Source organism: Microcaecilia unicolor, chromosome 9 (genome assembly GCF_901765095.1).
Source record: "Microcaecilia unicolor chromosome 9, aMicUni1.1, whole genome shotgun sequence".
In the NCBI taxonomy this organism is placed as follows: domain Eukaryota; kingdom Metazoa; phylum Chordata; class Amphibia; order Gymnophiona; family Siphonopidae; genus Microcaecilia; species Microcaecilia unicolor.
The window spans coordinates 151,240,044-151,256,357 of NC_044039.1; positions in this window are offsets into that span (position 1 = coordinate 151,240,044).

The following is a 16,314-nucleotide window of genomic DNA, read 5'->3' on the forward strand; positions in this document are numbered from 1 at the left end:
CCATTGAAATGACATGCACTAACCTTTTCCGATTCGTTTAACGCAGGAAAACACCGTGAAATCTAACGAGAGTCTGTACCGCTCGTTAGGGCTGTCTGTCTGCTAGAAGTTTACAAAATCCATTAAAAAAAAATAACTGGGGGTCAGGGGCGTCCTTTATTGACGCACCAGGTCGCCGCTGCTCCCCTCTCCCTCAGCACCAAAAAAAGAAAAAAAAAAAAAAAGGATCGAGAGGGGGCAAGGGCGCTTGTCATGAGCGTCCTGTATGGACGCCTTGCCCCCCCCCCCCCCCCGCTGCTCTCCGCTTTTCCCCTCCCCGCACGAAAAATCTCCAATTTTAGCAGCCCCGGGCCGGCCCTCCTCCCTTCCTGTGTATTCTCCCACACTAGCTCCGCCTCCTGCCATGCTCTGGTCCCGTGTCCTGCCCACGCCGCCCCCCCCCTTTGGTCGTGGCTGCCGCTCCCCCCCTCCAATGACCCCCCCCTTGCCTTACCGGCCCGTGCAGCGCCTGTCACCTCTGCTGCACGGGCAAGAACAGCTGATCGGTGATTCAGAAGGCCTCCTCAGACGTCCCTACTACGTCAGAGGAGGGCGGGCTCAGGAAGAAAGAAGGGACGTCTGAGGAGGCCTTCTGAATCGCCGATCAGCTGTTCTTGCCCGTGCAGCAGAGGTGAGAGGCGCTGCACGGGCCGGTAAGGCAAAGGGAGGGGTCGTTGGGGGGAGCGGCAGCCACGACCAAAGGGGGGGGCGGTGGGGGCGGGGCACGGGACCGGAGCATGGCAGGAGGCGGAGCTAGTGTGGGAGAATACACAGGAAGGGAGGAGGGCCGGGCTGAGGCTGCTAAAATTGGAGTTTTTTCGTGCGAGGGGGGAGGGCAAGGCATCCATACAGGACGCTCATGACGAGCGCCTTTGCCCTCTCCCGAAACACACGTGTTTGTGGGTTGTTTTTTTTTTGTTTTGACAGCTGGGCCTTTGTGGCATGTGCAGAGCAGCCAGCATAACGCTTGGCTGCTCTGCGCATGCTTTAGGCGCTGATTAACGATGGGTTTAACGATGCTGTGATACATCCTACTTTGCAATACCGCTCCGAACATTTCTGGAGTGTTTTTGTAGTGCATTCCTCGTTTTTTAAAAATCGTTAAGCACTTTTACGTTTCTTATTTTTTAAGTTTGGTTGATGCATCTGGCCCTTAGTGCTTTCTTTTTGCTGTTAAGTTTACTTAACAAAATCTCAGGGGGAGAGGAAGGGAAGAGCATGTGGACTAAAAATGTTAATTGAAAGGGGTACAAGGCTAAAGTCATGTTTGTGAAGTAATCATCAAATTAACAATCAACATTTTCCCCATTCTCAGTGAGAGACCTCTGTAGTTCTTTGAAAGTAATGTGAGACCTCACAGTGACCCTCCTCAGCAATTTATTTAGCCCATGGCTTGTGACTCTGCAGAGATGGCTTGATCAAGGCAAGATCTTGGTGAATGGTGGACCTGACAGTGCCCAGAGGGGTATTTCTTATAATTATACTTTTCTCCCAATCTGTGGATAATGTTATTCCAGAGTTCTTTTGGCAGTTTGCATTTAGCACGTTCAGGCTTTTGCTTTGAGCTCACTTCCTACAACAGAACAGCTGGATTCTTCATCCAGGAGTATTCAATTAGCTCAACTACTGCGTTTAGACACAGTTAGGATCTATTTATTTACTTATTGAGATTTATTAACCTCCTTTATGAAGAGATTCACCCAAGGCAGTGTACAGCAAGTACAGTTTAACATAAAACTTACAATTTTGTTAACAGCATAACAATAGTAGAATGACCATACATAAGCATAAATACAATTATTTACCTGTAACATGGGTTCTCTGCAAGCAAGAAAAATTGGCCACACAAGTGAGTGACATCATTCAGTAGCACCAAAATGTATCAGCTCTCTCAGAGCTCTGAAAAACAGCTAGCCTAGAGAAATAACAAGGCGGAGGGCCGGAGTGCTCGGAGCCGCCCATAACAAGGCGCCGTGCACCCGAGCAGCCACGCCCCGGCTGAGAGGGAGGGTGAGCTGCGATAGGCAGGAAGCCGCGGCATCTGGAAAAGAGCTTGCTTCGGAAGGGATCCCTACCAGGTAGGAGAGGCCAGGATATACTGCGCATGTCCTCTTCTTCCCCAAGTCACAGGTGAAAGCAGCCTACCCTCCCACCCACCCCTCGCTTTATTTATTATGTATGTTAATTTACACATGTTGCAGCTTGGAGGGCAGGAATACCTGAGCCTGAGTGATTGGAGGAGCGCTAAGTCATCAAGTTGCAGTTTGGTGCAGATGGGTTCGCTGTACCTGGGTTGGACGCACCCTGCTGCTCGGCGGGAGCATCCTGGTACATCATATAGCACATTTGTCAGTCTTGCTTATGGTGGAGGACTTGGTACTTTGATGGTAGCTTTTAAGAGCTTACGGTTTGGCTCGGTTATCCTGTTTTGATTATATCAAATACAGTCGTGTTGTAATAAAGCTGAGGCCAAGTTGTTCCACTAATTACAAAGTGAATGTGTGGTCATTTATTAATTCGGGTTCTGAGTTCCAAGATGCTGGGACAGGGTGTCACGGTTGCCTATGTTAGTACCTTGATCTTGTATCTAAGCTTGTTGAGGGAAAGGGAGGAGAGGCTGTGTGGTTTATTTATTCTGTCTACAGGTTACCCTTGTCACAGGTAAGCAAGCATTTTCACTGTTGACAAGCAAGATACAATTAGTCACACAAGTGTGGACTCCCAAGGTGGTGCAATATGCTTACTTAACTAAACTGGAAAAAGCCACAACCCAGGGAAAATGGTGCAGAATATGATATACTGAAGCTATTAAGGAAGCAACTCTGAGGATTCTTTGGCCAAAGGCACTGCCTGATCTTAATTCTTGGTCCAAACAGTATTGGTGGCCACGTTGCAGCTGTTCATAAGGGAAGAATTATGCAAATGACAGACTGAAGTGTCTTTTGCTTGAAGGTGATGGGTGCTTACTTATAAAGAAAGAAAATAAATTCTGAAATAATTGGATAAAATCCATATGGAGACTGTCAAACTCAGCCTGCTTATGTTTAACTTATTTTGACCCTTATTAAGACATGTTTTGGAAAAGATACTAATTTGGGTTTGCAATGTTAAAGGATATGAAGACTTATACCTTGATTGCATAATTATTTTGTATCTATTTATATGCTTATTTTTTTTTTTACCTTTCAAGTGTAGAGTATTTCATATAGATCAGGGAAACAGACCCCAGCTTTAACGTATTCTGAATTGTATTTTTTAAAAACAAGAACAATGTGAAAAATGTACAGTGGTAAAGACGTATCCTCCAGGGCTAGCCTGGGAGATGTAGTAAGAAGGGCATTTTACCAAAAGTAGCACGGGTTTTCTTTACATTGACTTTCAGTGTATTAGATCTCTTCCAGTCAGCTACCACTGAGAGGCTAATGTTGAATTTTTACACAGATTCAGAGCAGTCAGATCCAAATTCCATATAAATGTAAAAATCATTTGCACAGTAAAATGCACTTAGGTTCAAGTTCTCAGATCAATGTACTCATAGTAACATAGTAACATAGTAGATGACGGCAGAAAAAGACCTACATGGTCCATCCAGTCTGCCCAACAAGATAAACTCATATGTGTATACTTTACCTTGATTTGTACTTGCCTTTTTCAGGGCACAGACCGTACAAGTCTGCCCAGCAGTATTTCCCGCCTCCCAACCACCAGTCCCGCCTCCCATCACCGGCTCTGGCACGGACCGTATAAGTCTGCCCTCCACTATCCTCGCCTCCCAACCACCAACCTGTCTTCCCCCACCTGCTCCGCCACCCAATTTCGGCTAAGCTTCTGAGGATCCATTCCTGCTGCACAGGATTCCTATATGCATATCCCACGCATGTTTGAATTCCGTTACCGTTTTCATCTCCACCACCTCCCGCGGGAGGGCATTCCAAGCATCCACCACCCTCTCCGTGAAAAAATACTTCCTGACATCTTTTTTTGAGTCTGCCCCCCTTCAATCTCATTTCATGTCCTCTCGTTCTACCGCCTTCCCATCTCCGGAAAAGATTTTTTTGCGGATTAATACCTTTCAAATATTTGAACATCTGTATCATATCACCCCTGTTCCTTCTTTCCTCCAGGGTATACATGTTCAGGTCAGCAAGTCTTTGGTCATACGTCTTGGAATGCAAATCCCATACCATTCTCGTAGCTTTTCTTTGCACCGCTTCCATTTTTTTAACATCCTTTGCAAGGTACGGCCTCCAAAACTGAACACAATACTCTAGGTGGGGCCTCACCAACGACTTGTACAGGGGCATCAACACTTCCTTTCTTCTGCTGATCACACCTCTCTCTATACAGCCTAGCAACCTTCTCGCTACGGCCACTGCCTTGTCACACTGTTTCGTCGCCTTCAGATCCTGGGATACTATCACCCCAAGATCCCTCTCCCCCTCAGTACCTATCAGACTCTCACCGCCTAACACATACGTCTCTCGTGGGTTTCTACTCCCTAAATGCATCACTTTGCATTTCTTCGCATTGAATTTTAATTGCCAAACCTTAGACCATTCTTCTAGCTTCCTCAGATCCCTTTTCATGCTTTCCACTCCCTCCCGGGTGTCCACTCTGTTGCAAATCTTAGTATCATCCGCAAATAGGCAAACTTTACCTTCTAACCCTTCTGCAATGTCACTCACAAATATATTGAACAGAATCGGCCCCAGCACCGATCCCAGAGGCACTCCGCTACTCACCTTTCCCTCCTCCGAGCGAACTCCATTTACCACCACCCTCTGTCGTCTGTCCGTCAACCAGTTCCTAATCCAGTTCACCACTTCGGGACCTATCTTCAGCCCATCTAGTTTATTTAAGAGCCTCCTGTGAGGAACCGTGTCAAAAGCTTTGCTAAAATCTAAGTAGATTACGTCTATAGCACGTCGATGATTCAATTCTCCAGTTACCCAATCAAAGAATTCAATGAGATTCGTTTGGCACGATTTCCCTCTGGTAAAACCATGTTGTCTCGGATCTTGCAGCTTGTTGGCTTCTAGGAAATTCACTATCCTTTCCTTCAGCATGGCTTCCATTACTTTTCCAATAACCGAAGTGAGGCTTACCGGCCTGTAGTTTCCAGCTTCTTCCCTATCACCACTTTTGTGAAGAGGTACCACCTCTGCCGTTCTCCAGTCCCTCGGAACCTCTCCCGTCTCCAATGATTTATTAAACAAATCTTTAAGAGGACCCGCCAGGACCTCTCTGAGCTCCCTCAATATTCTGGGGTGGATCCCATCCGGTCCCATGGCTTTGTCCACCTTTAGCTTTCCAAGTTGTTGATACACACTCTCTTCCGTGAATGGTGCTATATCCATTCCATTCTCCGGTGTACTTTTGCCAGTCCCTCGCTGTCCTTCTCCAGGATTTTCTTCAGTGAAAACCGAACAAAAGTATCTATTTAGCAAATTGGCTTTTTCTTCATCATTATCTACATAGCGGTTCGCTGTATCTTTTAGTCTTACAATTCCCTTTTTAGTCATTCTTCTTTCACTAATATACCTGAAGAAATTTTTGTCGCCCCTCCTTACATTTCTAGCCATTTGTTCTTCCGCTTGCGCCTTCACCAGACGTACCTCTCTCTTGGCTTCTTTCAGTTTCATCCGGTATTCCTCCCCGTGTTCCTCTTCTTGAGATTTTCTATATTTCTGGAACGCCAACTCTTTAGCCTTTATTTTCTCAGCTACTTGCTTGGAGAACCATATCGGTTTCCTTTTCCTTTTGGTTTTATTTACTCTCCTTACATAAAGGTCTGTGGCCCTATTTATTGCTTCTTTCAGCCTGGACCACTGCCCTTCCACTTCATGTTCGTCCTCCCAGCCCATCATCTCCTTCCTCAGGTATTCCCCCATTTTACTAAAGTCAGCACGCTTGAAATCCAGGACTTTGAGTTTAGAGTGGCCGCCCTCCACTTCAAACGGTTATATCAAACCAAACCATTTGATGGTCAGTGCTTCCCAGGTGTGCACACACTCGCACATTTGACACACTATCCCCATTTGTGAGCACCAGATCCAGCATCGCTCCCTCCCTCGTGGGTTCCGTCACCATCTGTCTGAGCAGAGCACTTTGGAAAGCATCCACGATCTCTCTACTTCTTTCCGATTTGGCAGACGGAACCTTCCAATCTACATCTGGCAGATTGAAATCTCCCATCAACAGAACCTCTTTTTTCTTGAATATCTGCAATCAGATCTTTATCTAGTTCCTCTAATTGTGTGGGGGGTCTGTAGACAACACCCACGTGGACAGAGGTTCTATCCTCTCTTTTTAAGGTGATCCATATCGCTTCTTCTTTTCCCCAGGTCCCTGTCATTTCAGTTGCCATGATATCATTCCTCACATACAGAGCTACTCCTCCACCTTTACGACCCTCTCTATCCTTCCTAAATAGATTATAGCCTGGTATGCTTGCATCCCATTCGTGGGAACTGTTGAGCCATGTCTCTGTGATTGCAACAACATCTAAGTCTGCCTCCAACATCAGGGCTTGAAGGTCATGAACTTTATTGCTTAGACTACGAGCATTTGTGGCCATCGCTTTCCACCTATATTTCTTGGTATGTGTTTCAACATTAGTGATTTGGGGGTGTCTTTTCACTTTGGGTACCTTCATGTCTTTTTGTTCCAACTTTATTTCTTTTTCCTCTGCTTCAGTTCTATTTTCAGGAGCATTACTCAATAGGCAGACAGTATTGATGATACTATTAATCCCTGTAGAGTTTTCCATTTTAATTCCCAGGGATAGGATGATGAGTTACCTGTCGTCACTCTCTAAGACTATCTTTCAGGGGAGAAGTTGAAGCAGCAGAGTGCAGGTCCCTTGACAACCAGACCATAACATGTATTTTCAAAGCACAGACTTACAAAGTTACGTGGAGGGGCATAATCGAACGGGGGCGCCCAAGCACGAAGGGGTGGGGAAACCTGTATTATTGAAACAAGATGGGCAGCCATCTTTTGTTTCGATAATACGGTCAGGGACGCCCAAATCTCAACATTTAGGTCGACCTTAGAGATGGTCGACCCCGATTTTCGGCGATAATGGAAACAGAGGACGCCCATCTCAGAAACGACCAAATCCAAGCCATTTGGTTGTGGGAGGAGCCAGCATTCATAGTGCACTAGTCCCCCTCACATGCCAGGACACCAACCGGGCACCCTAGGGGGCACTGCAGTGGACTTCAGAAAAAGCTCCCAGGTGCATAGCTCCCTTACCTTGGGTGCTGAGCCCCCCAGAACCCACTCCCCACAACTGTACACCACTACCATAGCCCTTAGGGATGAAGGGGGGCACCTAGATGTGGGTACAGTGGGTTTGTGATGGGTTTTGGAGGGCTCACATTTACCATCACAAGTTTAACAGGTGGGGGGGGGATGGGCCTGGGTCCGCCTGCCTGAAGTGCACTGCAGTACCCACTAAAACTGCTCCAGGGACCTGCATACTGCTGTCATGGAGCTGGGTATGATATTTGAGGCTGGCATAGAGGCTGGAAAAATATATATATATTTTAAATTTAGGGTGGGAGGGGGTTAGTGACCACTGGGGGAGTAAGGGAAGGCCATCCCCGATTCCCTCTGGTGGTCATCTGGTCATTTAGGGCACGTTTTTGTGGCTTGGTCGTAAAAAAAAAAGGACCAAGTAAAGTCGCCCAAGTGTTCGTCAGGAATGCCCTTCTTTTTTCCATTATTGGCCAAGGACGCCCATGTATTAAGCACGCCCCAGTCCCGCCTTCGCTATGCTTCTGACACCCCCCCCCCCCCCCGTGAACTTTGGTCATCCCTGCAACGGAAAGCAGTTGAGGACACCCAAAATCGGCTTTCGGTTATGCCGATTTGGGTGACCCTGGGAGAAGGACGCCCATCTCCCGATTTGTGTCGAAAGATGGGCGCCCTTCTCTTTCGAAAATAAGCCTGATTGTAGCCTATAGAACTTTGTAAGTTCTATAGGCTTTTACTGTGTAACTTTTATTAAGCTGTGTAAGCATATACACACACACAGCGCGCGCCAAAATGGAGTTACTGCTCAACTACCGCGTGGTTCTTGCGGTAGTACGCGCATCTGAAACATATTTGTTGGGTTCGCGTAATGGACGCACGCCAAGTGGCATTTAGCGCACGTAGGCCATTACCACCCAGTTACTGTGTGAGTCTTTACCACCAGGTCAGTGGTTGGCGGTAAGGTCTCAGAGGGATGGGTAATCTACCTAGGTGGATGAACAACAAAATCCCACGAGACACACAAATCGGAAGAAAAAGTGGGAAGTGGACCAGTAACTCCAGAGACTGGGACAACTGAGTCGAACAGGAAAACTTTATTACAGACTCGACTCTATTTTATATGTCTTTAGACTCCTGAGGCAGGCCTGTGGCTGAAACACAGATCTGTGTCGAGTCTGTAATAAAGTTTTCCTGTTCGACTCAGTTGTCCCAGTCTCTGGAGTTACTGGTCCACTTCATTTTGCTGCATGTCCATTTTCGGCAAAAAAAAAAAAAGGCCTTTTTTACAGGCACGCTAAAAAATGGATCGGTGTGTGCCCAAAACCTGCACCTACAGTACTGCAAGCCATTTTTCAGTGCGCCTTAGTAAAAGGAACCCTAAGTGCTTTGAAAATGAGTCCCCGTGTATCCTTGCCAACAGCTAAAAGATCCAGAAGGACCAACACACAGTCTTTGCCTCTAGCTAGTTTCTGAAAAAGATCATCAGTTTTTGTATAAATTTAAGAAGGGACTCATAATGCTTTTTTTTTTCCTCAACAGATTTTTGGGCAGTCCCTGGGGTGAGAGAAGACTGGTGGGTTTCTATTTATGCTATGATTGTCATAATGAGATAGTTTATTTATTATTTATTTATTAGGATTTGTTTACCACCTTTTTGAAGGAATTCACTCAAGGCGGTGTACAGTAAGAATAGATCAAACATAAGCAATAGATAATTACAGCAGTAAAAATATTGAAAAAAACAATACAAAGTATGGCATAGTATACTACTTACAATGTCAACACAATACATAATAAAACATTTTAATAGACAATGTAGGGTATAAGCAAAGATGGGACATAAAGATAGATAGGTAAGACAGAGTAACAGGAGTAAGAAAATAAGGGGATTAATTTAAAGAAAGTTGCAAATGAGATCTATGGTTCCGGAGAACGCCAGCCAACGCTTGTCAATGACTATAAAATAGTCCAGAACCAGGTTTCAAGGTGAAAAAGTCAAGAACTCTAGTCTCTTTTTCATTCTGGTGCCTGAGGTACAATACTAAAAAAACAAAAAGCCAAAAAAATGCACACTCTCAGGCCCAAGCCGAGATAAAATATCCTCACGTGACATGGACTCAACAGAAATTCACAGAAGGCAATTTTCAACAAATTTTACCTGCATTAATTGACTGTATGATTCCCTTCCCTCAAAATCAGTTACAAATCTGCACTTTCTTCGATAATGAGCTAAATTCAGTAAATGGCACTCAGATTTGGGTGTCAAAAAAATAAGAACTAAGCGCTGTTCTCTAAACGATGCTCAAAGTTGGGCACCATTCATAGAATAGCAGTTAGCTATGGGATCCGCAACCAATCTTTGATGCAAGCATTTACTATAACTGAAACCTGTTGTAAATTCTCATGCCTAAGTTAGGTGTGGATCTGCTGTATTCTATAGCACTGCGCACAAATTCTAAGAATGCCTCAACTTGCCCATGACTATGCCTTATTATTTATGCATGCATCTTTATAGCATACCGCCTAAGCTGCGCATGTAAGTGCTAATTGTTGTCAATTAGCATCAATAATTGTCAGTGCCCAATTATTGGCGCTAATTGGCTTGTTATTCAGTTAAATTGCACATGCAAATTGGGGTCGCAATCAAGTTTGCGCACGCAATTTTAAGCACCATTCATAGAATTTAAGGGAAAGTGTGTATTTTTCACTTTAATGATGTAGTAGCATTCCCAAGAGAGATTTTGGAGCAGGAGAGGAAAAGTACGTGACATTTTTACATCTTTGCATGTACTTTTCCAGCATAGATCTGCCTACAAAGCAGGTGCACATGACCGCATGCAGAAAGTTTCAAAATGAAAGTACACATAGCTTTTGATTTCAGAACTGATTCAAAATTGTACAACGTTTGCATGAACTTAGTGGATTTTCAAAGATGTGTCTGGGTAACTTTGAAAGTTACCTAGACAAATCCTTGTTTTTGAACATCCACTGACTGGATACATTTGTCCAGTTAAGAGAAGGTGGTGCTTTGTGAACGGCTTCAGTTTATACAAACGGTGATAATATTTAGTGTTGTCCAGTTAAGTTGGGCTGCAGTTTAAATTTAATTCAAATAACTTAGCCACATAACATTCAGCAGTGGAACTTAAATAGTTAACTCTGCTGAGTTATCCAGTATCTGCTGAATACTGGCCCCCAAATGTTTTCTAAGAATCATAAACCTCAGATTTAATTTGTTCATTTGCCAGCATTTTAATTTTTCATTGTCAACCCTATTTTCTATTGACTTCTTCAAGGTTAAAGCTCAACAAGTAGATGACTGAACATGAGTGCTGTAGAGTGCAGATCCTGACCATCAATTCCATAAGCCAAAAGGAGCAGTGGGAAGAGGAGGGAGTTAGATAGTCTTTCCACTAGAAAAATGTCTTTCTAATCACTGTCCTGAATGTGGCTCCTACAATTTAGCAACTGCTGTCATTTTGTTGAAGGGATTGCATGACACTTTAATCATGTGTGCTCTTGCCAGGAGGAGTTGGCTTACTTCTATCTGAGATATAGGATCATTTTTTTTGTTCTTGGAAGCCAATATTTACCAGGATGTATATGAGCCTGAGGGACATCAGCTCTGTGTAACCGCAGGCTGACCTGCTGATCCTGAGCCACATGTGACCTCCTAATATTGCTGCAGCTGTCTAACACACAAAGAATACAATAAGTACATTCAGAGCTTGAAGGCTTTGGGGATTAAGGGTGCTTTTTTTCTTAATTGTAATAAGGTTGGAAGTTTTGGGGGAATGAAGTAAAGATGCAGCTAGGTCCAAGCTGGTTTCCAGTGACTTTGACAGGAGTGTCCTGAGGTCCCTATGATTACCGATTGCAGCAAAAAAAAAAAAAATGTCATCCTTTAATGCCAGTGATAGAATCTCATGAGACCTTGAGCAGAGGTGCAAAGGAAGAATAATGTTTTAGCAGATGTGTTGAGCACTTGCCCCTACACTGCCCATACCCAACCCCACTCCACTTCACGCTCACATTCCCTAGAGCAACATATTCATCACTTCCTTCACATCCTTCATCCACTCACCAAGCCTTTCCACTGCAGCAGTTGAGCTCATCCAATGGCAGACCATGTACCATTGACTTTTGCACTGGCACTGCAAACTACATCACATCTCATGGATTAACATTTCCTACGTGTCCTCACAGAGATCCTGCAAGATGTGAAGTGTGTGTGTGTGTGTGTGGTAATTGACAGAGGAAAATGGAAGATGAATTCCTGAAGCCCAGTGCAGGAGATGTGACAAGTCTGACTAGAGATTTTCTTTTGATATTTGGATTTAATTCCTCTGCTTTGCAAACCTGTAGTCAGGGCAAATTAAAATTCAGGTACAGAAGGTAGATCCCTGTCCAGAGAGAGCTTCAAATCTAAGTTGGTATCCATTAACCACCATAGTAATGGAAGGTAAAATGAGGGCATTAATTAAACAATTCCATATTCAAGTCACAGTAATGTACAAACCCAGGACAAATAAGACTAATTCAGAATCTGATGTGAAATAGTATCTGAACCTCTAATTTACTTAGAATAGTTAACTGGCTAATTAAAATCAGGTGCTTAAAATAATTGGGTATCAAATAAACCACCCTGCAGAGTCAATCTGAAGGTCTAAAAAGGCTTTGGTTTGGCCTTCATCATGAAACTTGGTTGGAAGTCATTATGGAGTGAATTCTATATATGGCACCAAAAAAACCCTGCTATTTTATAAGCCGCATTTAAACTTAGGTATGGTTTACTGTCACGGTTGTGGCCGTGCTCTTATGTTCAGACCTACTGTTTCTCTGTATCTAGCTCTGTGACCTCTCCAGTTTGCCTTTTCCCTATTGTTTTTTGTCTATTAGATTGTAAGCTCTTTGAGCAGGGACTGTCTTTCTTCTATGTTTGTACAGCGCTGCGTATGCCTTGTAGCGCTATAGAAATGCTAAATAGTAGTAGTAGTAGTAGTAGTAGTAGTAGTTGTTCTTCCTGTAAGCCAAGCCTCGCTTTGGTCTCCCTGCTTCTGCTTCATTTCCTGTTGTTCTTCTTCCTGTTAGCCAAGCCTCGCTTTGGTCTCCCTGCTTCTGCTTCATTTCCTACTTGTGACATCATCAGCCTACTCCTTTATAAGGACCTAGGGAGCTTTCCTACGTGGTCTTTGCAAGAGGTCTCTTAATCTTGTGTTACCTATTTAGAGCATTTCCCTGCTTCGCTTTGTTCCTGAGTATCTTGCTCCTGAAGGTCTATTCTGTGTTTCTTTGAGTCTTGTGTTTCAATGCTTGCTTTGTTTCTGTGTGTTTGCTTTTGTACCTTGATCCTGAAAGCCTGGCTCTAGAGCCACACCCAGCCCTTGGTGTCTGCTGCCTCTCAGTCTGCCTGGCCTTTCCCTTTCCAGCTGTGGGTGCTGGTAAGCACATTGCTTCTTTGTTTGTTTCTGTTTCCTTAGTCTGCTTAATCCTTTGCCTGCTATGTTTGCTTCCTGGCTCTTGAGCTCTGTTTCAGCCAAGTTCTGTTCCTGTTGTGTGTTTGAGCCAGGTTCTGCTCCTGCTCTATGTTTGAGCTAGTTCTGTCCCAGTTCCCTGCTAAGCCAAGTTCCTTTCATTATCCTGTTGCAGCCAAGCCAAGTCCTTTTCAGTATCCTATTCCAGTCAAACCAAGCCTAGTCCCTTTCAGCATCCTGTTCCAGCCAAGCCAAGTTCCTTTCAGTATCCTGTTCCAGCCAAGCCAAGCCAAATCCCTTTCAGTATCCTGTTCCAGTCAAGCCAAGTCTATTCCAGAATCCTGTTCCAGCCAAGCCAAGTCTGTTCCAGTATCCTGTTCCAGCCAAGCCAAGTCTGTTCCAATATCCTGTTCCAGTCAAGCCAAGCCCTTCCAGAATCCTGTTCCAGCCAAGCCAAGCCTGTTCCAGAATCCTGTTCCAGTCAAGCCAAGTGAAGCCCATTCCAGAATCCTGTTCCAGCCAAGCCAAGCCTGTTCCAGAATCCTGTTCCAGCCAAGCCTGCTTGAGAATCCTGAATCCTGTTCCAGCCAAGCCTGTTTGAGAATCCTGAATCCTGTTTGAGAATCCTGAATCCTGTTCCAGCAAAGCCTGTTCGAGAATCCTGAATCCTGTTTGAGAATCCTGAATCCTGTTCCAGCGAAGCCTGTTTGAGAATCCTGAATCCTGTTCCAGCCAAGCCTGTTCTAGAATCCTGAATCCTGTCCCTGCCTTGTTTATTGTCTTCTGTTATTCTTGTTGCCTAGCTCCTATCCTGTCCTGCCTGTCTAGTTCTGCTTTGTCTTGTCTCTTTCAGTCTAGTCCTTGTCTTGCCCTTTTCTGGACCCAGTTTTAATCTACTTCTGTGTTTTGCCTTGTCTTGCATTTCTGGGTCCCAGTCCCAGTTTTAATCCAGTTCCGAGTCTTGCCTTGTCCTGTCTGGGTTCCAGTTCTGGCCCTTGCCTTCTTTTTCTTGCCTCGTCTGGATCCGGTTCTTGTGTTGTCCATTGTGTTTAGTTACCTCTGTCCTGCCTTATTGAGTCTGTTAATTTAACCTAGTCGAGTCTGTTCTGATTCCTGCCTGTGCCAGCCCCAGTGATTTGTCTGCCAAAGCTCCAGCTTTGGTTCAAGGTCTCACCATTCCTAACAGTTGTGACATTTATAGAATAGTGCCCAGGACTCATGCCTAAATTTAGGCATGACCATTTGCACCAACAGAAATGTGGTGCAAATATACGTGACTAAATTGGGTGCGTATCCCCCATATTCTATAACAACGCGTATAAATGCTAGGAACACCCCAGTTCTGCCCATGACCCTCCCATTTCCATGCTGCCTTTTATTTGACTCACATGTAAAAATTAGGCACAGATCGTGCACCTAAATTTACGTGTGTAATTTCCAATTAAATCTAATTAGTACCAATAATTGCTTAATGAAAGCCAATTATTGGCACTAATTAGCTTGTTATTCAATTAAATTGTGTGTGCAAATTGAGCATGTGCCAAAATTTGCATGTGCAGTTTTTGGAAACTTTCATAGAATTGGGAGGTTTGCTGTGGTCAAAAGAAATATCAAAGGACCTATCAAAAAGAAGTTGATACTCATTTCTTTGGACAGGGTTGGAGGACCATTTCTAAATATTTAGGGAAAGGGAAATGGGACTTGATATACTCCCTTTCTGTGGTATTTTGCAACTACAGTGAAAGTGGTTTACATATATACAGGTACTTATTTTGTACCTGTGGCAATGGAGGGTTAAGTGACTTGCCCACAGTCACAAGGAGCTGCAGTGGGAATCAAACCCAGTTCCCCAGGATCAAAGTCTACTGCACTAACCACTAGGCTACTCCTCCACTCCATTTAGGGCTCCATCCATCCACTATCAGACAGAAAGTCTACAAATAGAAAAAGCTAAAGACTACAGTTACTCTACCCAAGAGCAGTCATCCTGCCAAGTTCACCCAAGGACAAACTTGAAAATCATTGATACAGTCTCAAAGAACCTGAGACCTCTCTTGCTGCGGCTGATGTAAGGGTTCATGCCTCAACTGTCAGGAAAAAAACTGAATGAGAATGGTGTCCATGGAAGGATAGATAGAAAGTACTACTCTCTAAAAATAAAAAAAAAAAAGGTTCTGCCCACTTCAGGCTCACCAAAGGGCATCTGGATGACCTACAGACTTCTGGACAGATGAGTAAAAAATTGAACTTTGCAGTCATAAGAGACATTTTGCATCAGGAGCTGGATGGCTTGAACAACTAATTCTACTTTCTATCAGAAAATCTTTAGAGCAGAATATCAGGCCATCAATTTGTGAGCTGAAATTGAACCAAAAGTGGATTGGCAGCAAAATCTGCCCCCCTCCAAAAAAACAAACAAAAAACATTCAAATAAATCTACTACAGAACCTAAAGAAGAGATTTTAATGTTTTGGATTGGCCAAGTCATGTCTCACCCTAAACTGAAGCAGGCTGTTCAAATGTCACAAAGTTGAAACAGTTCTTTAAGGAACAATGGACCAAAATTCCTTAACAACGATGTGAGAGACTTAACAGCTACAACAAATATTTAGTTAAAATTATATTTGCTCATAGAGGTGCCACCAGATACTGAATGAAGGGCTCACATACTTCCTCATATAAGGATGCTTGTTTTTCAATTTGGAATAAATAATCAAAATAGAATTTTATGTCTGAATTATTTATCCAGTGGGGTTACCCTATCATAAGGATTTAGGCTGGGATCTGATCATGTTTTGAATATAAACTGTACAAAAGTACAGATACAGACCATCCTAGGGAATTTAGAAACTTGTTTCTCAGCACTATAGCAAAAAATGCCTTATGAGGAGACATGTTATCACAAGTGAAATCAGGCAACCATGGTTTTATGATTGGAAGAGTTATAGTTCTATGGTATGTTGGTCACTGGGGGCCCCTTTTACTAAGCCAGTACGCACGCCAAAATGGAGTTACCTTCCAACTACCGTGTGGCTCTTACAGTAATTTCAGTTTTGGCGCACGTTTGAAATTTTTTTTTATTTTCTAGCACGTGTAGCGGACGCGCCAAATGGCATCTGACTCGCATAGGTCATTACCGCCCAAATTCTTTACCGCTAGATCTATGGCTTGTCGGTAAGTAAGATCTCAGACCTAAAATGGACGTGCAGCAATTTTGATTTTGCCGCACGTCCATTTTCAGCAAAAAAAGAGACCTTTTTTACAGGTGTGCTGAAAAATGATTCTGCACGCACCCAAAGCCCGTGCCTACAGTACCACAAGCCATTTTTCAGTGCACCTTTGTAAAAGGACTCCATAGTTTGATATTGAAGGCTGGTGACTCTCTGAATCCATTGTGTGGATGAATGACAGGCAGGACTGGAGAAAACTACAGGTCACAGTAAAGAGAGCAAGATTAAAGCTCTTAGTACTGAGAGATTTTTATCAGGACTTTTTTTTTTAATTTTGAATAATGTATAATGAAGAAATGATTATGGATGTA